Source organism: Rhinoraja longicauda, chromosome 4 (genome assembly GCF_053455715.1).
Source record: "Rhinoraja longicauda isolate Sanriku21f chromosome 4, sRhiLon1.1, whole genome shotgun sequence".
Classification (NCBI taxonomy): Eukaryota; Metazoa; Chordata; class Chondrichthyes; order Rajiformes; family Arhynchobatidae; genus Rhinoraja; species Rhinoraja longicauda.
Genome location: NC_135956.1, coordinates 84,136,004 through 84,163,394, shown reverse-complemented (window position 1 = coordinate 84,163,394; position 27,391 = coordinate 84,136,004). Strand labels below are relative to the sequence as shown.

Below are 27,391 nucleotides of genomic sequence, written 5' to 3'. Positions count from 1 at the left end.
AATGGAAAAGTCATCTTAACCCAATCAACCTCACACAACACAGTTCATAAATACTTGAGACTGATATTTAAATTGATAGAGGCCCTTCTTCAGACTGATGTCAGGGGGGCGGGACCCATTCCCTCTCTCCTAGATGCTGCCTGACCGGCTGAGTTACTCCAGCATTTTGTGATACCTTTAAATTGATAGAGCTACTACAAAGACTCTTAAAGCAACTGCTAATCTAGTCATATTCAAATACTTCTACTCTATTACAAATTACTGCTTTATAATCCTGGTAGGCAGGCTCATCTGCAGTGTTGTTAGATGTCCTAGCAACTCTTCAACATTAATGTCACACCCTAATAAGTCTCATGACATCAAGTCCAACATAATCCTGTGTTTTTGCCCTTGATTACACCTACTTCCCTCCCTCAGCGTAGAAGATACCTGGAAGTAATAAGGACATTGAATGGATTCTGGGTTGAGGATACTTGTGTCCATCACCAAAGGTAGTTTGGCTTCAATGCTACTGGCCAGAATGGTGAGACTTGAGGATATAACTATCAAACAGCCTGCAGCAGCTAGTGAGCAAAGCAATAGAAGCAATAAACCTACAAATGTGTCCCCACCCATTTTAGAAATATATGTCAGTAATAGTATAGTATTGATAGCAATGGTATTATAGATCACTGCAATATCCTTGTTGAGACTGCTGTTTCACACTCAAGCTATGTGATACTATCATTAAGCTAAGTAGAATAGGCTCAAAGCAGATCCAGTAGGTCAAAACAGGGCATCTGCAAGGCAATCTGAGCCATCAGAAGCAGCAGAAATGTATTTCACTGCAACTGGGCCTCAGGACCCAGTATACCTTCCTCTATCATTAGAATCAAGACAGGGGATCAACTTGGGTTGAGATGCCTAGAACAGCCAGGGGCAGCATCAAACAAAACTAAAGTGGAGGTGCGACTGGTGAAGTGGCAACTCGTCTTTCCAAATACATGAACATCTTATTTCTTGAAATTCACACCAATAAACTTTAAGCTCCCAAATCAAACCTGGTCTATTATACAGTACCAAATTCATAATTGCCTTTTTCCTTGGTGGGCTCAATGACGAGCTGAAAACCCATCTCGTAGGCATTCTGCAAATTCCTTTCTCTTGGTATCCAGTACCAACCTGATTTTCCTAGTCTATCTGTATATTGAAATTCCCCATGATCACTGTAACATTGCATTTCTTGCATGCCTTTTCTATCCCCTGATGTAATTTGCACCCTACATTCTGGCTGCTATTCAGAGGCCCATATATAACTCCCATCAGGGCCAGGGTCCGTCCCACCATTGATATCAAAACAACTTTAACTGAGTGCGGCCCTGATTAAAAAATGGTCAATGGGTATCAAGACAAAAATATTTTTCTAATTGGAATCATACTTTGCACAAAAGAAAATGTTTTGGTTGTTGTAGATCAACCATCTCAACACAACACTTCAGGAGCTCTTTTCTGCAGGCCACCAGCCTCTATTAAAACCATCAGTCTTAGACCTGAAAATTAATTCAATTTCTCTTTCAATAATCACTTAATGTTTCTAGCATCTGTTTTTATTTCAGAGTTCCAGAGCATTTTTTAATTTTCATTTGCTTTTGTAACTTCTGTTCAATGGTAACCCTTTGGATATAAATGGTGTAGTATTTGTTCATAGTAATAGGATTGAATGTCAGCGGCAGGTGCTGTGACTCCCTCTTGTGGAAATGGTCATTGTCTGACACTTTTGTCAGTAACATTACTTGTTATCTATCTGTCCTGATTCCATGGAGGTCTTGCTGCATACAGGCATTTTTTTGAGAAATTCTTAAAGATGAATATTGCGCAATTATACATGAACCTCCTATGCCCAAACATCCTCAGCTGTTTCAGTCAATGTAGCAGTCTACAGGCAACAAGACCAAGGCAACATCTAGACATGGCCTGGCAATTGGTAGGTATCACTTGGACTGGTCCAAATGAACAGCTTACCCTATCACCCACCTTTAACGTATAATTGAATTGCCTGGCTAAATCCCCCCCCCCCCCCATCAAAGTTCTAGAAATAAGCATTGATAAATAACTAAACTAAACCAGTTTCATAAATAATGTAATTACATGAGTAGGTTGGTGATTGGATATCTTACTGTCACCTAGTGACACCAAGAAACTCAGCTCCAAAGCAGTCTTCTTGATTGATGCCCCCATCACACCATTGCAGTGGCCATACTATGTGGCACGCAGAAAAAGTATTGCAGTTACTCACCTAGGTTGTTCTAACAGCAGCTCTTTGTCAAGATAACACGGGCAGAATAGGAACCTTAAAAGGACTGAAGCAGTTCAATAATGTAGTTCATTGCCACCTTCTCCAGGGGACATGGGAATGGACAACATATGCTGACCTTGCTAGCAATACCCATATCCTGAACATTGAATAAACGATTAAATAGCCTGGATCACTGTGGAATTAGAAATAAAATTAAGGCAGCAGGCTTGCTGTCATTTCACCTGTCTACCATGAATTTACAACATATTCTCTGACAACATATTGGCTCGGAGATAGCCCTGGTCCAGGGCTAAATTAATGGATTAAATGTACATGATCTGTCAATGCCGAGTATACATTGTGGAAGGTTGCTGTTATTGGGTAAGATATCAATCAGCCCACAACTTCCATCAAAAGATCATACAAGGATTGCCTGCTTCATGTTGCCCTACAAATCATGACCTATACTGACTTCAGTACATTCTGCCAATACTGAAATGTCCAACATTACACCAACCGTCACTTTAAGTCAGCAGTTCAAATAAAAAATCCCAGCATTAATTTGTCAGGCCAACTAAGGTTAGAAAAAAATAATTCTGTCAATGTTCTCCACAACTCAAGTAGATCCTGACACAGCATGTCAAATTTTTGTCCAAAAACCTGTGCTATTTCTTCCATCGTGTGTTTTCAGTCAGTGATCAAAATAGATAACCAAAACCTCTTTTATTTCACTGCATATTATTGACAGCCTTTTTGAAGTACAGTATATTATAAAATAATGAGCTTTGAATAAAAATATTTTCAAAAAGGATTGACAAATGAAACACTGGAACTTTTCAAAAAATTATCAAAACAAAACAATAAAAGCATGAACTCTTTCATAAATCAAAAGGTGCTCCGAAGCTTAGTTCCTAAATGACCTTGCTGGTTCATCTTTTTAGCAGACATTGCACAAAGGCATTTGAAGATGACTCACAGCGATTTGACAGCAGGGACATGCATAGAGTGACGACGCCGGGAACCTCATATCATTACTTAATAATAAAAGTTTAAAAATCGTGGCGATGACATCAGTGGAATAAAGATATAAAGAAAATTATTTAATATATTTAAATTATTGAATATCATTTCGTTGAATGAGTTTTCTTCAATGCAGCGAGAAGGTTATGAGCTGAGCATTTTCCCGTCTCCAGCATGGCGAGGAAGCAAATACAAATCTCATGGCAGCAGCTATTCATGTACAGTTTGGCTTCATAAAATCCAAGTGTGAGTATATGACACATTACAAAAATAATTAGTCTAAACAAGGTTATATAGTCGGTAAGAAAGTGTATCAGATAGGACATTGAGATTCTTAACAAGTTTTCTCCCTTTTAACAAAACGAATGTAATTACGCAATGGGGATTTTGCTGATTTGAGTTTAAAAGGCTGCAGGAACGCAGAATGGTAGTCGGGCTGATATCTACCGGACTCGGGTGTTTATTTTGTTTCATAAAATCGCCCCCAAAATTATTGGACCCTTTTCCAACAATATGTTATAACGCATGTTTTTTGGGTTTTTTTTAAACGAAAAATAATGCGTCTGGCGTCCCACTGGTGTAAAAAATCAGTAAGCAGACGGTGCAAACCAGGAGATAGACGAAGCTGTGTGCTTCTCACACTGGGAACATGTTGAGAGTGAGTGAGTGAGTGAGTGAGTAAGCGAGTGAGTGATGAGGGAAGGGAGAGGAGAGTTTGAAGCAACAACGCCGCCGCCATCCTGCAGCAGCTGGGGAGTGAGCCCAGGCGGTATCCTAGCAACAGCGGAGTCAGGGCCGAAGCCGCTGCCGCCGCCGCCGGCCCTCCCTCTATCCCCATCAAACGTAAACACGGGGGCCTGGATAGAAAACAAATGGCATATATATATAAATTTTTTAAAATCTGACGAGATGTTACTATTACCCCGTCGTTCGATGTGGTGGAGTTGGTCCAAGCTTGGCCGGAGTCGCTGGTGATGGTTGGCGGTGGACGGGCCGCGTCCGGCAGTTGGTTACCGTGACGGGGCCTCACCCGAAAGCGGACCCCGGAACCCCGGACCCCCCCCCCCCACCCCCCCCCCCGGCAAGAGGCAGCCTGCTCGCCCTCCATTTTGAAGAGCCACACACACCAGCCTTGGGGTAATGATGATGCTACTGCTTTATTCCTTTTATCCCAGTTATTAATTATTCTCTGGATCTTATTATCGATTGTAAAGAGGCGACCGGTAAATTATTTTCATTAACATTAAAAGTGATGCTCATTTCCCCCCCCCCCTGCTAATTATCAACATGCCAGAATACTTCACTATATGTATGAACTGGATAATTTGTTAGTCTTGCATTTAAAAAAATTCTCTGTAACAGTAATATTGCAGTAAATTTGATTTAGAAATCCACATTTAAAGTTGTTTCTGCTTTCGTACGCTTTAGAGTAAAAAACTAAAACAAGTTAATGTATTAACGACTGATGTATGTTTCAACATGCAACAGAGCATTAAATATAAAGGTACAAACATACTTAAGCTCTATATCCACGATTCAGCTGATGCGTAATTTGTGGAAAATAAATACAATTATCATTGTCCCTTAAATTATGTTCTAGAAAACTGCGTGAATTGCGCTTGACCTGACACGAACAAGACGACACTTTTTACTCCTAAACTTAAAAAACCGTAAATGTATCATAACAACCTTTTAAATGATATATTAGTGGTTCAGAATATTTCAACTAAGCATCTGCATTGTGTGAAGAAGGTGTAAAACAAACTAATTATTTCCAGTCTCAGTTATAAATTTCCCTGGTGTGGGACGAATAGAGGAATATATTACATATTAACCAGAGTTATACCACGTTCAAATAACTTCTGCAACATTTTGTTTGTAATGTTGTAGACTTTAACATAATTTACATAATATTGTTCTCGGTGCAATTCAATTTATTGCTAATGATAGGTACTTGCATTTCTATTTTATTTACTTCAACAATATTTCTATTTTCAATAGTTATCTACACGTAAAACTTGCTCATATTTATGTAATCTATCTAAATAGTCAGTGTGAAATGTATACCAATTCTAATTATAATTGGCAGCTATGCCCATCCAGCAATGCATAAACGGATCCTACATGTGTAAATGTTTTTAATTATAAGAAAACATAGTCACTGCAATATATTTAGGTACAAGTAGAGTAATCTATACATGGTAGGAATGGTTATTAATATTGAATAGTTTAAAAAAATTATTCTATCAGCCATCTTCACTTCATAACTTTTTTTAAAATAAAGAAACAGTTCATCAACTCATTTGCACATTGCCTGCTAGCAAATGAACAAATTACAAAGGTAGGTGTGCAGCAACTCGGCTGAAGAAATGTTATTACATCTTACTCATAGAAAGCAAATTTGGCAGCCCAATTTGGGTTTTAATAAAACCCAAATTTGAGTTGAATTGCTATCATTGATATCATATCATCTTGGGAGCAGGAGAACCAGGGTATTTTTAAGTTGTAAATCATATAAAAAATCAGCGTAATTGTTGCAAATGCCTGAGGACCTAATTTATTCTCTTTTATTTTGTATATCTACCCAATTATAATAGCTGCTATTTAACCCCTTTAACTATAGATTACATTCATTTTTAACAAAAATATATGTGGAAATTACTATGAAACCAAACATGAAACTTTCCTATTTTAAATGTTCGAAGGTAAGTCTTTCAGCTTTTGTTTGTTTGAATACTATTTGAAATTAGTAAGCTGTAGTGACCCAGAGACTGGAGCAGTTTATTCAACTCTGCTGGCATCAGCAATCAGATAACAGGAAAATGCACTCCACATATTTTGTAGACCATGGTATTTTATTAATTCAAATCATTAAATAGGAAATGGAAGGTATACGGAAGGTATTGCTGTTCAACTGTACAAAATAATGAATGGGGAAAAGGCTGTCCGTGCTGCTTCAACCACAAATTGAACACTGGTGCAACTCTGTAGATACCAAACCCTGAGCATTTTTAACTGATCTAATAATTAAAACTTAAACTATTACCAAAGTATGTGTAGGAAGGAATTGCAGATGATGGTTTAAACCGAAGATAGACACAAAATGCTGGAATAACTGCAGCATCTCTGGAGGGAATGAATGGGTGATGCTTTGGGTCAAGACCCTTCTTCAGACTGTTGTCTTGCCCCGAAACCACCCATTCCTTCTCTCCAGCCATGCTGCCTGTCCCTCTGAATTGCTCCAGCATTTTGTGTCTATCTTCGGTTATTAACAGAGTATTCTGAAAATGTGAAAAATTTATGAATGTTTGTTTACATTATTCATTTTAAGATTTAGTCTTAAGTTGCATACAAAGTCAATCAAATGTTAATTGTATTTTTCTGGTTTCAAATTGTCTATGAAATAGATTATTTGGAGTTTAAATTATCTTCAAATGATTTAGAGAGAGAATTGTTTATATCCTCCATGTTTTGTCAAATATACATAACATATAAATATTACAATGTATGCATTGTCCTTTTGCACATTCTGAAAAAATCTGAATTGCATTTTCATAAGTCAGACATTATTTGTGATGGCATCCATACAAGAGGCAGATGGGATGAGGGGCTTGTCTAGATACTGTGGGAGTAGGTGGGTTTACAGTAAATGCCCTGAGATGGAGACCAAGAGATCCATAAAAGAGAGAGAGAAGCGTCAGAAATGAGCCTAGTGAATTTGAAAGCAGAGTGGAAGTTAGTGGAGAAGGTGGTAAAATTGACAAGTCCCTCACAGGCACAGCTGCACCGATATAGCCATCGATCGAGAAATAGTCATGGAGCAAAGTATTACGAGTGTGAAATTGGTAATAGTTTTTAAATGCTAAGGGTGCTAGTAGTTTGGAATTCTCTTTACATTTGACAGATGATGCCAGTGAGTTTTTATTTTTATAATTAGATTGATACTTATCAGGTATCTGAAGGCAAGTACTCGACATTAAATCATAGATTGCCCATGACCTCATTTAATGATGGAGTGGGCTTGTGGGATGAACTGATTTAACCCTGTTTCTATTTCATCAGGTTTGATGCAGCATCAGAAGTTGTTTGCTAACATTTTTGTTATGGTTTAGTATGTTAAAAGTGCCAGTTTGGTTTGATGTGGGTCACCAATATAACTTGCCAAAGTGAAGAACCTGTGAATTTATTGATGGAAATCAGTGTACAGTGATTGCAGTGTTTCCCTAAATATCAAAATCAGTTCATTTGTACAGAGCATTTATGTGGCGTGCACCTTTAGTAAAAACAAAGGTCAAGTGGTCACTTTTTACTGTTTTCTTTGTCAATATAGAAATAAATCATGAACAATGTATAACGTAATGCTACTTCACTCTTGTAATGACAATCCCAGGAAAAGGGTTGAGATACTTCAAATTACACTGAGATGAACACTTTCTTTCCACTCTTTACGTGTATCACGCTCAGTTTATTGACTTTTCTGCTTAGTTGCTCTTGTTCTTCTGCTTTTGCCAATGTTATACTTAATGCTATTTTGTACGCTGGGATCTTGTTTTTTTTCTCATATTTAATAATGATAATAATAATGCATTACATTTATATAGCGCTTTTCAAACACTCAAAGACGCTTTACAGGGATTTCTAGAACATAGAGAAGTGAATAAATAGATAAATAAGTAAACGAACAGAGAAAGGAGACAGAAGGTGAGGTGACCTTCAGTGGTTGAAGGCAGTGCTGAAGAGGTGAGACTTCAGTGATGTTTTGAATGTGGTGAGTGAGGAGTAGTCTCTGACGGTTTGGGTTAGTGAGTTCCATTGGGTGGGAGCAGCGATGGAGAAAGCCCTGTCCCCCCAGGATCGGAGTTTGGTCCGGATGGGGGGGGGACAGGAGATTGGCAGCAGCAGAGCGGAGGGTGCAGGTGGGAGTGTGCCTGTGGAGGAGGTCAGTCAGGTAGGATGGGGCCAGGTTATGGAGGGCTTTGTAGGTCATGAGGAGGATTTTGTACTGGATTCTCTGGGGGATGGGGAGCCAGTGGAGTTTGTAAAGGACGGGGGTGATATGGTCACGGATCGGGGAGTGGGTGAGTAGACGGGCAGCGGAGTTTTGAATGTATTGAAGTTTATTGATGATTTTTGAGGGTTTGCCATAGAGGAGGCTGTTGCAGTAGTCCAGACGGGAGGTGATGAAGGCGTGGATGAGGGTTTCTGCAGCTGTGAAGGAGAGGGATGGACGGAGACGGGCAATGTTTTTGAGGTGGAAGAAGGCTGTCTTTGATTTATTTGATTTGATTTATTTCTTAAATGTGTAAGCAAAGTCAATTTTGAAAGAACATGCAGTACAGAGGCATAAACTGAATGGTGCATAAGGTATCGTATTAATCTACAGAATCATGGAACCATACATGTTAAACAATTCAGTGAAACAAAGAAGAATCCTTTAATAGATGGGACTGTCTCTGTTAGCATTATCATTTTGGATTAATGGAAAAATAATTTTCAAGTTTAGGAAATCAGGAGATAGAAGTTGTTTTGGGGAGGTAAGAAGTAATAAAACCATGAAGTCATCTGTGGGGGAAGTCTGCAGGGCTCCCTTGCAGTAAATAACCACCAGGCAAGACAGAGAGTAAGGGAATATATAATGGGAGCATGTTAGAGAAGTACAGCTATAATATTGGTAGGGGGAGAGAATTAATCTCCATGCAGAGTAGAAAAATGAATTGGACAAAAGTAGTCTAGATGAGGAATTCATTATACTTTGAGGGTAGTTTCTTTAACCAGCAATGAAATGGGATTCATTACTAACCTCATCATAAAAGCAACCCCCACCTTATCCCAGACACCAGTGATCAGAAAAATATTCAATTTTAAATTCAGTTTATGGGAGAGAAGAACCAGTCCAAGACTATTATTTTTAAGCTTAAATAGGTCCAGTTATAAGGCCATGACAGTAAAATTAGGTATTTATTTCAAATACACAGATTAGGCATGTTCCAATTAGAAAATAATTTCTAAGAGGAGAACCGACCACCTGTGGTTAACTGAAAATGGTAAAGACCATCAGTGAAAACAAAGATCAGAGGCAGGTCAGAATATTAGACAGAATATGAAAACAGAAAAGAATGACCAGAAGATTAAGGAGAAAAAAAAAAGTGCAAAACTAATTAAAAATTAAAACAGATTGCAAGAGTTTCTAATAATATTTAAAATAGAAAATAAAGTGAGCATTGGTCATACAGACAGCAAGTCTGGGAAATTGAAGATAGACACAAAATGCTGGAGTAACTCAGCGGGGCAGGCAGCATCTCTGGAGAGAACGAGTGGGTGACGTTTCAGGTCGAGACCCTTCTTCAGACTGAAGTCTGGGAAATTAATGGATTATAAGGAAATGGCAAAATAAATAGGTAGTTTGCATTGGTCTTCCCTTTAGAATATATAAGAAACATTTGTGAAATTGCTACAAATTGAGAAGTGAATGGGGTGGCGAAGGGCCTGTTTGCATGCTGTATTCCTAAACTAAATTAAACAGATGGTATGTCATAGGGATTGGTGCTCGGTTTCAAAATTTTACAATTTATGTAATATGCAATAAATCCCTAGAAGATATGGTGGCTAAATTTACTTATAACACAAGGATAATACACAAATTAGGAAATGTATATTGTGAAGAGGGGACGAGCAGGCTTGAAAGAAGTGGGCAAAGATCGGGCACGTTGAGTATAATATGAGGAAAATGTCCATTTTGGCAAGAAAAATAGATGTTTCGCCAAAGGCTGGGTTGCAACTACAGCACCGTAGGAAAGCTAATAGACCATTACTGCCTGTTGCTCAATGAATTTAATACAAAAAATAGAATTGTGCACTTCAATTATATAGAGCATTTGTGAGATCATGTCTGTAGTATGTTTGGCAGTGTTGGTCTCCTCGTTTTATGTTTATGGACATGTCATTTTCCAAGTGAGAGATTGTGAGGATGTCTGCATAACCCACACATTGACAGGTGGTGACTATTGGACTGACAGACCACTATCAAATTCATGCTATTATTTCCATCAAACTGATTTCAGGACAGGAAAATTAATATTGGTGATCTTAATAATCCTATAAAATTAATGCTTCACAGATAACCTTAAGATTTGAAACCAATACTTCAGTGTCTGGACTGCCCTGAATTTTGCCATAATTTACACTGTGACGAGAATTTTGGCTTCTCTAACCACATGTCAAGACTGGTTTGACAGGAATGTCTAGGAGATCCCAGAGCTATTTAACCACAAACTGAAGACATCCTTGTTTGGGAAATCATAACAACCCAGGGGAACAATAATTCTACAGACATCTAAAGACCAGCATCCAACAAAAAAAAACTGTGACCTAAAAATGATGGGTGGAGAATACTGGCGATCTAGCAACCATGACATGCACAGATACAAAAAAGACTTCAGATGCTGGAATCTAGAACAAAAGCACAGCACTGGAAGGACTTGGTAGGTCAAGCCGCATTTACAGAGGTAAAAAGTGTATGTCGGCATTTCAGGTTGAGACCCTGCAACAGGTCCTGCATCGGAGTCATAAAGTTATACACTACAGAAGCCGGTTCTTCGGCCCAATCGTCCCTGGTGACCAAGATGTGTACCTGAGCTAGTCCCATTTTCTTACATTTTGCCCATATCACTCTATATCTTTATTATCCACGTACTCATCTAAATATCGTGTAGTGCATTAAGACATTGCACAGCCACAGTGTTAAATATTCCAGCCCACTCGAGCCTAAGAACTGGAAAGTTTATCAAGGAGACAGTCAGCACTTACAGGAAAGAACACTAGGAAGAAATCAACTGAAACAATGACCTTGACACGTGTCCTCTGGTATTTCATAAAGAACCAAAATAATGTAAAAGATATATATCAATCAAATAACAGCAAAACTTCTCACTGCCTTAATACCCACTCCTCAGCCCTATCAAGCATCATCTACCTACATTTCTCAGAGTCTACATATTGGCCTCAACAACACCGTGTGGAGTGGAAAGGAGACATTCCAATCCCAGAAGGAATGCCTAAGAAGTAATAAAATAGTGTCAGTGTTTGCAATTTAACCAACAGATAAAATAGTCTGTGATTGCAATAAAATAGCCAGTGTTTGCAATTTAACCAACAGATTGCAGAATTATGATAAATTTTAGCAGGCACTCAAAAAATAACAACAAGATCAGGAACCAAAACATCCTCCTCTGATACATATGCAATCAAGGCTGCATCCCACCATTGACTGGCATAATATAGAGTATTGAAATGCTGGCATCCCTACAGTATAGCCTACTTGTGTGAAAGGAACAATGAAAACAAAAATGCTATATGCAATGATTGTACGCAAGGTGGTTTTTATTCATGAATCATGCAGCTGTAATTTACTCAGAACATTTATTTGCTCCTTTGTCAATTATTACATTATGACTTTTATATCTGTTTAATACGTACTGCAAACGTTGGATCCATATTGTACTTTATGTGCTGCAGATGACATTTTTTTCCCAGACAGACATTCAGTGTGCACATCCACATGTTTGTGGTACATGCTTACCAGAAGCCATTTTGAGGAGTATGTTAGCATGAGCACTGCTAATATCTGCCAAATGTACACATGATCGACTATTACAAGAGTCAATCAAATGTTAATTTACACCAATGGAGCCAGCTTGGAATGCAACAATCCAGCTTTCATCTTCTCTTAATGTGGCTTCAGGATAGATTACTCTTTTTTCCACATTTCCATGTCCCTGCCCTACTCCAGCTGTTCTTCATTATTAGTGGATTCATCAATCACTTGCATGTCAGGTTCCGTTGATTTCTACTGGCTATTGCTATGATTGGTGGTTGGATGATTGCTGGAGATCTTTTTCTGCCTGGTACAACTTGATCCTGGTTACAAGACTTCAGCACACAGCGGAAGTTCCCAGGTAGGAGCCTTAGTAGATGCAAGGAACTGTAGATGCTGATTTACATAAAAAGACACAGTGCTGGAGTAACTCAGCGGGTCAGGTAGTATCTCTGGAGAACATGGATAGACGGTGTTTCAGGTCAGGACCCTGCTTCCAACTGATTGTAGTTTTGGGGTGGAAAGCTGGGTGAGAGGTTGGGATGGGGAGAGGCTCGGCAATTGATGGGTGGATGCAGATGAGGAGAATTTGATTGGCAAATGGGTGCATTAAGGCCAGAGATGGGAAAATGACAAAAGGCTGTGAGATAAGGAAAGAAGAGTATGTTCTACAGAGATGCTGGCTGACTCAAAGACTTACTCCAGCATTTGTTTTTTTTAGAAGCATTAGTAGCTCTTTTTGGAATACACCAAAACCAGTAGGATGAGAAAGGATCATACAAAGAAAAGCAAGCTGAAAGAGGAGAAATGTGAAAAGCAGAATCCATGGCTGCCAGGGAGTTCAGGAAGTAATTCTCCTATCTGAACTTTGACCGAGACCGAGATGAGAAAACATTTCTTCACACAGAGAGTGGTGAGTCTGTGGAATTCTCTGCCACAGAAGGTAGTTGAGGCCAGTTCATTGGCTATATTTAAGAGGGAGTTAGATGTGGCCCTTGTGGCTAAAGGGATCAGGGGGTATGGAGAGAAGGCAGGTACAGGTTACTGAGCTGGATGATCAGCCATGATCATATTGAATGGCCGTGCAGGCTCGAAGGGCCGAATGGCCTACTCCTGCACCTATTTTCTATGTTTGACACTGAATTGCAAGTGCATGAGCATTCTGAACTTCAGAAGAAATGTCCACATGTGAAATCTGCCACCTTCTGCATCCAGACAGGATTGCATAGATATTAGTTTATGTTAACCATGGCTATTAATTTATGCTGGTGTAGAGCTGTAATTTATGCTGGTGCCGGGGTGTGATGAGGGATCAATGGAATCTAAGTGATACACTCTAGATATATCTGCCCTTTATATATTATTAAAGATTATGGGGTGGGGGACTGCAGTGTGAGAAGAAGGAGGTATATAGAGATTGTCATCCATTATTTTAACCTCAGCATTGGCTAACTGCCAAGCACTCTATAACTGCTACTGGTCAATATATAAGCCTGAGAATCTGTCAAACGTTCATTTTGTATAGTGAGTCAAGTTTGCTTTTTCAGGTCTGGTTTTGGCACTGTCAGCGTTCCCATGCAGTCCAAAACAAGTATAACTTTACTTTTCTCTGCATCTAGAATGGTACTTACAATTTTGATCAATTGATGTTAATGATGGTATTTAACCAGTTCATCAATTGATCAGTGCTGTGTGAAGCTTTATTGCTTCGATCTAGGTTGTGCCCTACTCCTGCTTTGTAATCAATCATCACACGCTTTGCCTACTTGTTCTACTATGATGTCTCTTGGCTCCTATCAGCACCACTCTTTGCTTTGAGAGGTTGGTTATGCCTTGTATGGTAGATATGTATTTATTAAATATAACCTTTTGGTTGTAGGTGTTTGTGGTCTGTTGAGTGTACTTTAATTATTTATTGGCAGCTTATTTTGATAGTTCATGCTGTGGGATGGAAAGTGCATATAGTTGACTTTTAACATGTTATAATAGTGTAGTTAACTCTGCATTTATTTTAAGATAACACTATTATGCATTATAAAGTCTGAAGAAGGGTCTCGACCCAAAACATCACCCATTCCTTTTCTCCAGAGATGCTCTGACTCGCTGAGTTACTCCAGCTTTTTATCTATCTTCAGTTTAAACCAGCATCTGCAGTTCATTCCTGCACAAAGTTTTTTCTTATTGCTTTAATTATTTTGAGTTTTTACTGATTGGCAATAATGAAGTGAAGCTATGTTTTATTTGAAACCAATTTAAAACATATCAAATGGGTATTTTTTCATTGCAACATAGCATAATACACATACTTTAACTCCTTTACTCTGAAGATATCTATATTGGAAAGCCAGCCTCTCAGCTAACAAAAACACCTTGACTTTCTAATTCTTTTTAGGATGAACTGAATCGGCTACCATAATCATAGGCATAAAGGAACAGGAATTTGATATTTTGAGTAAATCCATACATAGGATACAAATATATTAAATCAAATATAAAGTAAACTTTTCATTTAACATTTGTTTTATGTAGAATGTATTTGCTTGTTGCAGCATACTAAATTATATGTTAATCTTGCACTGCCACAATGTAAACATTCTAACTCTGAGCTTCATCCTTTGTATGCTTAGTTCCATATTGTTTTGCCAAAGCTAAAGTGAGTGTTTTGCACATTTCATCTTTTTTTTTTTTTTTTTTTTTTTTTTTTTTAAATAAATTTTTTATTGGAGATAGGTACATAACCTGTTTACATCTTTACAGTCATACATTTTTAAATTGATAATATTGTCAATTATTATTATATTGTCTCCAATACCTTTTGCCCCTTTTTTTTTTTTAAACTAGATAGAACTAAAGAAATAGATGAAGTAAAGAAAGAAAAGAGAGAGAAGAAAAATAAAAACAAAAACAAAAACAGATTATAAAGATAAGGAAAAAGTTAGTTAAAGAAGAGTGGAGAAATTTATTAAAATAACAAAAACTTAATTCGAGATATATTCGTACATTTCAAAGTATAGCATTTCATCCATTCTTTAGTCCGAGTGCTAGTCAGGTTCCTGTGCTGAACCATTCTGACCCTTTAAGTAATCAATAAAAGGAGACCATATTCCAATGAATAATTCCTGTTTATCCAACAGGGAAAATCTGATTCTTTCCACGTTTAAGGTCTCCGTCATTTCTATAATCCACATTTTGATTGTGGGGGCCGTAGGGCCTTTCCAAAATTTTAGAATTAATTTTTTTCCTGTTATTAAACTATAATCCATAAAGTTTCTTTGTGTTGTTCTAAATGTTTGATTTAATTCTAATATTCCGAGTATAATTAATTTTGGATCAAATATAAAGTAAACTTTTCATTTAACATTTGTTTTATGTAGAATGTATTTGCTTGTTGCAGCATACTAAATTATATGTTAATCTTGCACTGCCACAATGTAAACATTCTAACTCTGAGCTTCATCCTTTGTATGCTTAGTTCCATATTGTTTTGCCAAAGCTAAAGTGAGTGTTTTGCACATTTCATCTTTTTTTTTTTTTTTTTTTAAATAAATTTTTTATTGGAGATAGGTACATAACCTGTTTACATCTTTACAGTCATACATTTTTAAATTGATAATATTGTCAATTATTATTATATTGTCTCCAATACCTTTTGCCCCTTTTTTTTTTTTAAACTAGATAGAACTAAAGAAATAGATGAAGTAAAGAAAGAAAAGAGAGAGAAGAAAAATAAAAACAAAAACAAAAACAGATTATAAAGATAAGGAAAAAGTTAGTTAAAGAAGAGTGGAGAAATTTATTAAAATAACAAAAACTTAATTCGAGATATATTCGTACATTTCAAAGTATAGCATTTCATCCATTCTTTAGTCCGAGTGCTAGTCAGGTTCCTGTGCTGAACCATTCTGACCCTTTAAGTAATCAATAAAAGGAGACCATATTCCAATGAATAATTCCTGTTTATCCAACAGGGAAAATCTGATTCTTTCCACGTTTAAGGTCTCCGTCATTTCTATAATCCACATTTTGATTGTGGGGGCCGTAGGGCCTTTCCAAAATTTTAGAATTAATTTTTTTCCTGTTATTAAACTATAATCCATAAAGTTTCTTTGTGTTGTTCTAAATGTTTGATTTAATTCTAATATTCCGAGTATAATTAATTTTGGATCAAATATAAAGTAAACTTTTCATTTAACATTTGTTTTATGTAGAATGTATTTGCTTGTTGCAGCATACTAAATTATATGTTAATCTTGCACTGCCACAATGTAAACATTCTAACTCTGAGCTTCATCCTTTGTATGCTTAGTTCCATATTGTTTTGCCAAAGCTAAAGTGAGTGTTTTGCACATTTCATCTTTTAAACTAATTTTGCTCTTTTAGCATTAAATCTATCGTGGATAGTTGTCAGTTTTTGTAAATTTCTTTTTCTATCGTTTTTCATATACCGCACACAACTTTGATTTCAAAATGTCTGGAGGCAGAGGTTTCCAAGTATATTCTGAAGAGCAGCTAACTGTAAACTTGTGTCGTGCATCAAGAATTGATTGACTGTTGCATACAGCTGATAATGGTGCCAAGTTAATCAGAGGAAATTATAAGTTGCTTGCTTGTGTTTTGGGAGAAGCATTGGGTTAAAGCAAAAATAGGCACTAAACAGCTGGTGCCAGGAAAATAACGTCTCTCTCAATATCAGCAAAACTAAAGAAATGATCGTGGACTACAGGAGACAGCGGGGGAGTGGACACCTCCCCATCCAACATCGGTGATGCTGAGGTTGGAAGGTTCAGCAGCTTTAAGTTCCTCGGTGTGCACATCACTGAGGACCTTTCCTGGACACTGCAGTTGGACACAATAACAAAGGCACACCAGCGGCTCTTTTTCCTGAGAAGACTGAGGAAGTTTGGCATGAACGTCAGCATCCTCAAACTTCTACAGATACACCATCGAGAGCCTGCTGACGGGCTGCATTACAGTCTGGTATGGGAACTATTCTGCCCACAGCCACAAATCACTACAGAGAGTGGTGAAGACGGCACAGCACATCACTGGCAACTGTCTCCCGGCCATTCAGGACATTTTCTACCGGCGGTGCCTGTGGAAGGCACGCAGCATCATCACGGACCACAGCCACCCAGCACGCAGGCTGTTCTCCTTGTTACCGTCAGGCAGACGATACAGGAGTATGGCTGCGCATACCACCAGACTTAAGAACAGTTTCTACCATCAGGCCTCTGAACTCATACACATTTCAAATCATATGTTGATTTTTAATATTGTCCTTTTTACCCATTTTTAATATTGTCTTTTTACCTTACTAACGTCATTTTTTTCAATCTTATTTATCCTTGGAATATTACTGCTGAGGTGACCCGTTGTCTTGTCAAATACATTTCATTGTACTGTTGACCCTGTGCCAACCTACATATGACAAATAAAATTTATTATTATTATTCCAGTTAATCATTGTGGATGGAAACCTGTAGGGGGACAGTAGCAGTCTTAAAGGTAAATGTGCTTCAAGAATGAACACTAATGATGTGTGGTATGTTATCTGTTTGATGGCATAGATTAAATGTAATGTTATTTTCCATTGCAAAGCCTCCAAAAGATTGTTTTCTATTAAATGAAAATAAATTCAGTTTCCTACAAAATAGATTGTTATGATGGAAATACAATTGATAGTACTGGTTTTAATCTTACGAAATAAAGAACTTAGGAACCCATAGAGATCAAGGACAATAAAAGGCAGAGAAAACAGATATTCAGAGAAATTGTAAATATCTGAGGGGCTAATGAGATTAGAGGGAATGAAAAGAGGGAGAATGCAGAACTATAGCAGAATAGCCACAGGAACAATAACAGTATTGCACACTAAAGTAAAAGGCAAGAACAAATTAAACATTAAGAGACTATGTAAAGATTGTAATATTTATTGACAGTACTTAGGTTAGTTTAATACAGAATAAGTAAATTAAAATAAACTTGACAAGCCAATTTATTTTTTCATAGTGAACTGCAACTAATTTAATAAACCCCAATTCAAAGTAAGTTTATTTGTTATTGTGTTGTGATTTAAATAATGTTCAGTCTTCAGTAGCTCCGTATTCTTTACAATGATAATATGGACACAGAAGGGTGGGTTGTCGCCAATGGATCGGGTCTCAAGGGAAGCCATTTATGCTTAATTCAGTTATTGTCATTGTGTTATGGCTGTGTTTTAATATTTCTAGTTTATGTATTTTTTGCCTGCTTGTGGGTGACGTAATGCGTAATTGGGAGTGTCTAGCTGGGAGGAGGCTAGTGTGTCGACAAAGGTTGTGGGTCAGTTGAGACTCGGAGGATGGTGAGCATACAGTTCTTTACCACACACGCGCTCGTACCACACGCGCTCGTACCATATGCTTGTTTCATCTATATTTGTAAGAACCATACGGTAATAACTGCAAGAATTCTAGATATTGTTTGAAGAAGAAACAGTTGATAAAGTACGGAAACTGATGAGTTACCCTATGATTTGTGCTACTTTAATAAAACCAATTAATGAAGAAAAGAAGTTTGGAAGATTCGTTTTGTCATATCAGGGTGCGACGTGTGCGTAAGCTATAACTACATTTCATCCCCGAGAAGTAATGGCTATCGAAGTGGGATTTCGAGATGGTATAGAAACTGCCATTACAGGAAGTAAAATGAATGAGGAAGTATCACCTCTACAGCAACAGACAATATAGACAGTCTATATAGACAATCAGAGTAAATGGAATACTGCAATGAAGAACTGCAAAATGCCAGGAGATAAGGCAAGTGGGAATGCTTGAGAGACTGCAAGAAGAATGACCAGCTGATTCACATGAACTAGCTGAAAGGAGATTGCAGAGCAAGACATTATTTCCGTGAGCCGTGAGGTACAAATTCTTTAATTTGTAAAATAAATTGAGCCACTGAACAAAGACTCTGCTGAAAATATATTGAAGTCTAAACAGAGGGTGATATTTTGAATTTCAGGTGGTTGCTTTGAACCTTACTCAGTTTGTAACCTTACCATGCAACATTATTGGAAAGTGGATTACCTAGATGTGTTTTGTCATTGAATTAAAACAAATATATTTGGTTACTGAACAAGGGAGTTCTAAATCTTTGCAGTTAAATATTGACAATCCTTTTGTCAAGACATCAATGAAATACCAATGCATAAAATAATAAAAACCTTACCCTCTAAAATGCAAACTATATACAGTGCCCTCCATAATCAAAATAGGATGGCCAGGTTACAGTTTGCCAAGAACTACTTAAAAGAGCAACCACAGTTCTGGAAAAAGGTCTTGTGGACAGATGAGACAAAGATTGACTTATATCAGAGTGATGGCAAGAGCAAAGTATGGAGGAGAGAAGGAACTGCCCAAGATACAAAGCATACCACCTCATCTGTGAAACAGTGGTGGGGGTCTTATGGCCTGGGCACATATGGCTGCTGAAGGTACTGGCTCACTTATCTTCATTGATGATACAACTGTTGATGGTAGTAGCATAATGAATTCTGAAGTGTATAGACACATCCTATCTGCTTAAGTTCAAGCAAATGCCTAAAGTCATTGGCCGGCAGTTCATTCCACAGCAAGACAATGATCCCAAACATACTGCCAAAACAAAGGAGTTTTTCAAAGCTAAAAAATGGTCAATTATTGAGTGGCCAAGTCAATCACCCAATTGAGCATGCCTTTTATATGCTGAAGAGAAAACTGAAGGGGACTAGCTCCCAAAAGAAACATAAGCTAAAGATGGCTGCAATACAGGCCTGGCAAACCATCACCAAAGAAGACACCCAGCAACTGGTGATGTCCATGAATCACAGACTTCAAGCAGTCATTACATGCAAAGGATATGCAACCAAATACATGACTACTTTCATTTACATGACATCGCTGTGTCCAAAACATCATGGTGCCCTGAAATGGGGGGGACTATGTATAAACACTGCTGTAATTTCTACATGGTGAAACCAAAATGTATAAAAATAGCCTTTATTAAAATCTGACAATGTGCACTTTAACCACATGTGATTTTTTTTCTATTGCAAATCTCAAATTGTGGAGTACAGAGGCAAATAAATAAATGGGTCTTTGTCCCAAACATGGAGGGCACTAGATTTTAAGTTAAATAATTATATTATGGTCTGTTCTTAGTTATACTTTTAAAACTGGGTCATTCTTTATTTCAAGAAAATGAGTTTATTAAATTACATTTTAGCTTTATTGAGTCTTAAACATACAAGCACGTGCGTATTGGACTCAACATGCACCTTGTAACGCTGTGGTTGGCAACACGTATCCTCTAATACTTTTCTTTAAATTCCTCCGATTAAGAAATTATGTAATGAAGAATTTTAACTACATTTTAAATTAGGTCTACGAGTACATGCATTGTCAGAAAGGCAATGCATGTTGCCAATTCTTAAGTCATCCAAGGACATTATCATTGATTCACATATTTTGACTTTGTGGTAAGCCAAGCTGGCAGATTTCCTTCCCTGAAGGACATTAGACACTGGGAATGAGTATACATGATGATATTTAGATATACTTCTTCCAACATTACTCATTTCTCATTCTCAGCCAAAGCGTGGACAAAGCCAAATGGAATTCAGAGCTTGTGCCAGATGAAGAGTTTCCATGGGAACTACTCATGTGAACATCAGAGGTTGGCCAAGAGCAGTGATAGTATGAAAGCAAATTATGGCCAGTGATTGGGGTTAGAAGATGGGGTGGAAATAGTATTTATCAAAGTACAAATTGCATTTCCAAAGCTAAATTGCAGCATTATTGGTCATTAATTTTAAGTCAGCAATAATTTCTGTAATCATTGAAGAGATTACTTTAAGTGCAGTTCATTATAATAAATACAAAATGTAACTGATGCGTACAATTTCTTTTATCTAAATTCTCACACTTAAATTATACATGATTTAGCAATAGCAAGAATATCCTTCCTGAAATTTGGAGACCAAAACTGCACACAGTACTCCTGGTGCGGTCTCACCAGGGCCCGGTACAACTGTAGAAGGACCTCTTTGCTCCTATACTCAACTCCTCTTGTTATGAATGCCAACATTCCATTGGCTTTCTTCACTGCCTGCTGTACCTGCATGCTTCCTTTCAGTGACTGATGCACTAGGACACCCAGATCTCGTTGAACATCCCCTCTTCCTAACTTGACACATATAACATATAACATATAACATACAACTACAGCATGGAAACAGGCCTGCCCGGCCCTACCAGTCCACACCGACCTTTCTCCCTGACCTAGTCTCATCTACCTGCACTCAGACCATAACCCTCTAATCCCCTCTTATCCATATACCTATCCAATTTACTCTTAAATAATAAAATCGAGCCAGCCTCCACCACTTCCACCGGAAGCCCATTCCATACAGCCACAACCCTCTGAGTAAAGAAGTTCCCCCTCATGTTACCCCTAAACCTTTGTCCCTCAATTCTGAAGCTATGTCCCCTTGTTGGAATCTTCCCCACTCTCAAAGGGAAAAGCCTACCCACGTCAACTCTGTCCGTCCCTCTCAAAATTTTAAAAACCTCTATCAAGTCCCCCCTCAACCTTCTACGCTCCAAAGAATAAAGACCCAACCTGTTCAACCTCTCTCTAGCCTAAGTGCTGAAACCCAGGCAACATTCTAGTAAATCTCCTCTGTACCCTCTCCATTTTGTCGACATCCTTCCTATAATTTGGCGACCAGAACTGCACACCGTACTCCAGATTCGGCCTCACCAATGCCCTGTACAATTTCAACATTACATCCCAACTTCTATACTCGATGCTCTGATTTATAAAGGCAAGCATACCAAACGCCTTCTTCACCACCCTATCCACATGAGATTCCACCTTCAGGGAACAATGCACAGTTATTCCCAGATCCCTCTGTTCCACTGCATTCCTCAATTCCCTACCATTTAACCTGTACGTCCTATTTTGATTTGTCCTACCAAAATGCAGCACCTCACACTTATCAGCATTAAACTCCATCTGCCATCTTTCAGCCCACCCTTCCAAAAGGCCCAAGTCTCTCTGTAGACTTTGAAAATCTACCTCACTATCAACTACTCCACCTATCTTAGTATCATCTGCATATTTACTAATCCAATTTGCCACACCATCATCCAGATCATTAATGTAAATGACAAACAACAGTGGACCCAACACAGATCCTTGGGGCACTCCACTAGACACTGGCCTCCAACCTGACATACAATTGTCAACCGTTACCCTCTGGTATCTCCCATTCAGCCATTGTTGAATCCATCTTGCAACCTCACTATTAATACCCAACGATTTAACCTTCTTAATCAACCTTCCATGTGGAACCTTGTCAAATGCCTTACTGAAGTCCATATAGACAACATCCACAGCCTTGCCCGTATCAATTTCCCTGGTAACCTCTTCAAAAAATTCAAGAAGATTAGTCAAACATGACCTTCCAGGCACAAATCCATGTTGACTCTTTCTAATCAGGCCTTGATTATCCAAATAATTATATATATTGTCCCTAAGTATCTTTTCCATTAATTTTCCCACCACAGACGTCAAACTAATAGGTCTATAATTGCTAGGTTTACTTTTAGAACCTTTTTTAAACAAAGGCACAACATGCGCAATGCGCCAATCTTCTGGCACCATCCCTGTTTCTAATGACGTTTGAAATATTTCCGTCATAGCCCCTGCTATTTCTGCACTAACTTCCCTCAATGTCCTAGGGAATATCCTATCAGGACCTGGAGACTTACCCACTTTTATATTCTTCAAAAGTGTACGTACCTCCTCTTCTTTAATCCTCCTAATTTCCATCACTACTCTACTTGTTTCGCTTACCTCACATAATTCAATATCCTTCTCCTCGGTAAATACTGAAGAAAAGAAATTGTTTAATATCTCCCCCATTTCTTCCGTCTCAGCACATAGCTGTCCACTCTGACTCTCTAATGGACCAATTTTATCCCTCACTATCCTTTTGCTATTGACATATCTGTAGAACCCCTTGGGGTTTACTTTTACATTACTTGCCAAAGCAGCCTCATATCTTTTTTTCGCTTTTCTAATTTCCTTTTTAAGATTCCTTTTACATTCTTTATATTCCTCAAGAACCTCATTTACTCCCTGCCGCTTATATTTATTGTATATCTCCCTCTTTTTCCGAACCAAGTCTCCAATTTCCCTGGAAAACCACGGCTCTTTCAAATTATTATTCTTTCCTTTCCACCGAACAGGGACATAAAGACTTATTCACAAAATGCTGGAGTAACTCAGCAGGTCAGGCAGCATCTCGGGAGAGAAGGAATGGGTGACGTTTCGGGTCGAGACCCTTCTTCAGACTCTGTACTCTCAAAATTTCACCTTTAAATATCCTCCATTTCTCTATTATATCCTTTTCATAAAACAACAATTTCCATTTCACTCCTTTTAAATCCTTTCTCATCTCCTCAAAATTAGCCTTTCTCCAATCCAAAATCTCAACCCTTGGTCCAGATTTGACCTTCTCCATAATGATATTGAAACTAATGGCATTATGATCACTAGACCCAAAGTGCTCCTCAACACATACCTCCGTCACCTGACCCATCTCATTTCCTAACAGGAGGTCCAACACTACCCCTTCTCTGGTAGGCACCTCTACGTATTGCTGCAAAAAACTATCCTGCACACATTTTACAAACTCCAAACCATCCAGCCCTTTAACAGAATGTGATTCCCAGTCTATATACGGAAAATTGAAATCACCCACAATCACCACTCTGTGCTTACTACTAATATCTGCTATCTCCTTACATATTTGCTCTTCCAATTCTCGTTCCCTATTTGGCGGTCTATAATACACCCCTATAAGTGTTGCTAAACCTTTCTCATTTCTGAGTTCCACCCAAACAGCCTCCTTAATCGAGCCTTCTAGTCTGTCCTGCCAAAGCACTGCTGTGACACCATTCAGATAATAATCTGCCTTTCTATTCTTACTTCCAAAGTGAATAACCTCACACTTATCTACATTAAACTGCATCTGCCATGTATCCGCCCACTCACACAACCTGTCCAAGTCACCCTGCAGCCTTATTGCATCTTCCTCACAATTCACACTACCCCCCAGCTTAGTATCATCTGCAAATTTGCTAATGGTACTTTTAATCCCTTCATCCAAGTCATTAATGTATATCGTAAATAGCTGGGGTCCCAGCACCGAACCTTGCGGTACCCCACTGGTCACTGCCTGCCATTCCGAAAGGGACCCATTTATCCCCACTCTTTGCTTTCTGTCTGTCAACCAATTTTCTATCCATGTCAGTACCCTACCCCCAATACCATGTGCTCTAATTTTGCCCACTAATCTCCTATGTGGGACCTTGTCGAAGGCTTTCTGAAAGTCGAGGTACACCACATCCACTGACTCTCCCCTGTCAATTTTCCTAGTTACATCCTCAAAAAATTCCAAGTAGTTTTGTCAAGCATGATTTCCCCTTCGTAAATCCATGCTGACTATGCATGCAGCGTAGGTTAACTAGGTTAATTCCCGGAATGGCGGGACTGTCGTATGTTGAAAGGCTGGAGCAATTAGGCTTGTATACACTGGAATTTAGAAGGATGAGGGGGGATCTTATTGAAACATATAAGATAATTAGGGGATTGGACACATTAGAGGCAGGAAACATGTTCCCAATGTTGGGGGAGTCCAGAACAAGGGGCCACAGTTTAAGAATAAGGGGTAGGCCATTTAGAACGGAGATGAGGAAGAACTTTTTCAGTCAGAGAGTGGTGAAGGTGTGGAATTCTCTGCCTCAGAAGGCAGTGGAGGCCAGTTCGTTGGATGCTTTCAAGAGAGAGCTGGATAGAGCTCTTAAGGATAGCGGAGTGAGGGGGTATGGGGAGAAGGCAGGAACGGGGTACTGATTGAGTGTGATCAGCCATGATCGCATTGAATGGCGGTGCTGGCTCGAAGGGCTGAATGGCCTACTCCTGCACCTATTGTCTATTGTCTATGACATTTCAAAATCGTTTGCCATTTAATGCTCAAGTTTGTGTTCTGTCAATAAATATAGAAAGTTCATTTCTTCAGTTTAAAAAGTATGTTATCAGTTGAAATATGATTGGCTTAATTTATACTAACTGTTTGATAGTAAAGGAGTGCCAGTACCTCAAATGAGATCAGTAAACTTGTTGTCTCATTAATACTACTGATGTACCACATTTCATTTTGTAAGAGGCCGACTACTGAATGCACAAAGGGCCCGCAGTTGTGTACATCCTGCTCGTTCACTGACACCAGTCCCAACCCCCACCCCCACTCTCCTTGTAACTAATTTATTTTGCTTTAGCTATTCTTGGGGTTTAATCCCACAAACACCAGTTTAACACCTTGCAGCTCACCAGCCAAATTCAAGAGGTAGAAACCTCAAAATGGCATGTATAGTGACTTCTTCACCTTTGCCAAAGGTATTGCTCTGCCAGTGAAGTTAAACCTAGATCCTACAGACTGAGATCCAGTTTTTTTAATTTGTCAATCATACACCAGTATTGCAAATAAACAAGCAATTTCACCAAAAATCTATATCATTATATTAGATTGATGCTAAATGTAATGTACTTCACAAATTTGTTTGAAAATGTTTTTTAAAACATTGAAAATTGCTGTTTATTGCCTCTACAGTCATCATTTTTTTTCCAGTTGCACGTACCAATCCATGCCTTGTTTACCTGCGTTACGCGTCTTACCTCCCGCATAAAATTAAGTGTAATTCAACCCAACAGTCCTTTCTCTGCCTTGCTCCTGCCGCTCCTGTCCACTAAGCATTCTTTCATCACCATCCATGATGACTTCCAGCCCCAATTAGTACAGATGTCAGAGGTTATGGGGAGAAGGCTGGAGAATGGAGGAGAGATCAGCCATGATTGAATGGCGGAGTAGACTTGATGGGCCAAATGGCCTAATTCTACTCACTTATGATCTCTCACCTGCATTGGATCCCCCGCCCCCACCAATCTAATTTAAACCCATCCATGTAACACTAGAGAACCTGCCTCCCAGGACATTGGTTCCTCACCAGTTAAGGTTCAACCCACCGCTTTTGAACAGGTCACCTCAGCCCCAGAAGAGTTCTCAATGGACCTGAAATCTGAAACCATTCCCTCTGCACCAAATCCTCAGCCACACATTCATCTTCCTGTTCCTACCCTCACTAGCACATGGTGCCAGAAACAATCCAGAGATCCAACCCTGAAAGTCCTGCATTTTAGCCTTTTCCCTAACCCTCAATGCTCATAGTCCATGTTCCTTATCCTACTAATGTAATTTGTGCCAACTTGAACAAGTTCCAGCTGTTTCCCCTCTCTCTTGAGAATGTCATGCAACTGCACAGAGATATCCTGGACCCTGGCACTCGGGGAGCAGCACACCACCCTGGAGCCTTGACTGCTGCCACAGAATCTGCTTTCTGCACCCCTAACTAAAAGGTCACCTCCCAGCATGACTCTGCCTGACGTTACTCTTCCATGCTGAGCCGCAGTGCCAGGCCCAATTCCACAGCCTTGTCCGGCACTGCTGCTCAACCTTGTTATGTCATCCGTTCCCTAACACAGTCTTCAAGGAGCTGTACCTGAACACAACTCCCACAGGTGTAGTCGTCAGGGACCAGCAATTTCCCTGACTTCCAACATGCTGCATGAGGAGTATTGTACTAACTTGCCTGCCATCACCATTGCAACTGAACCAAGAAAGAGTGAAATGAAAAATAACAAGATTCACACACAAGAATACACTGTACCTTACCCTCTATCTGCTTCAGATAGCATCCTTACCAATACACCACCTTACCTTGCCTTGTTTTTATTAGCTGCTCAATTAGTCAATTTGGATGTTCCAACCAATCCACTGGTTACTTTTAAAGTATCCTGCCTCTCAGGTTAACTGCCTCCAGTTGCCTTCACTAATCATTGCTCACCTTTTAAATTCTCCAGCACCTTTCTGGGACAGAAAGTGAAAAGTTAGCACAGCTGACCTTTGAAATTCTGCTCTTTTCCGGCCTCTCGGTTTAACTGCCTTCACTAATTGCCACTCACTCTTTTAATTCGTCCTTTTAGATATCTCACCTTTTAAATAAATCTGTGTATTGCAAGCCTTCACTGTTAAGTACATACAACAATTTGGTGCTGTACAGAAATGTTAATATTATACTTGCAAATCACATCAATAACATTGTAAACAAACTCAAACTTGTACTCAGCACTGATCCTCATGGAATGCCAAATTCCACCTTTTGCCAGTCCGAGTCATTATTTTCAATTTTATTTGCTATGTCCTGTTTTGTAAATTGCTTGCAATTCATTCCGCTGGTTGTCTTGTATCCCCAGGTGTTCAGATATTAGTCATAAATCTATTATGCGGTACTTTTCCTTGGAAGTTTATGGCCAATTTAACTTAAGTCTACTGTATTATACTTGACTATCCATTGTAA

The 27,391-nt window shown here is 38.7% G+C and overlaps 2 protein-coding genes and 1 long non-coding RNA gene across 8 annotated transcripts in view; 2 read left to right on the top strand and 1 right to left on the bottom strand.

Annotated features, from left to right (window-relative positions):
- LOC144592936 (uncharacterized) overlaps positions 1-4,337 on the bottom strand; it is a 45,695-nt gene extending 41,358 nt beyond the window's left edge. For both annotated transcript variants that reach the window (XR_013547192.1, XR_013547193.1), the window contains exon 1: positions 4,218-4,337. This is a non-coding gene — a long non-coding RNA (uncharacterized LOC144592936). The remainder of the gene's footprint in view (positions 1-4,217) is intronic.
- Positions 1-27,391, top strand: part of LOC144592932 (band 4.1-like protein 3) — a 477,619-nt gene that overhangs the window by 66,899 nt on the left and 383,329 nt on the right. The window lies entirely within an intron of this gene.
- LOC144592934 (transmembrane protein 200A-like) overlaps positions 3,294-27,391 on the top strand; it is a 38,479-nt gene continuing 14,381 nt past the window's right edge. For 2 of the 5 annotated variants that reach the window (XM_078398241.1, XM_078398237.1), the window contains exon 1: positions 3,930-4,432. The gene's annotated coding sequence lies outside the window, so the exon portion shown is untranslated. Of the gene's footprint in view, positions 3,542-3,929; positions 4,519-17,344; positions 17,394-27,391 lie in introns of those variants that run through there. The other 3 variants (XM_078398239.1, XM_078398238.1, XM_078398240.1) reach the window with 3 other exon arrangements.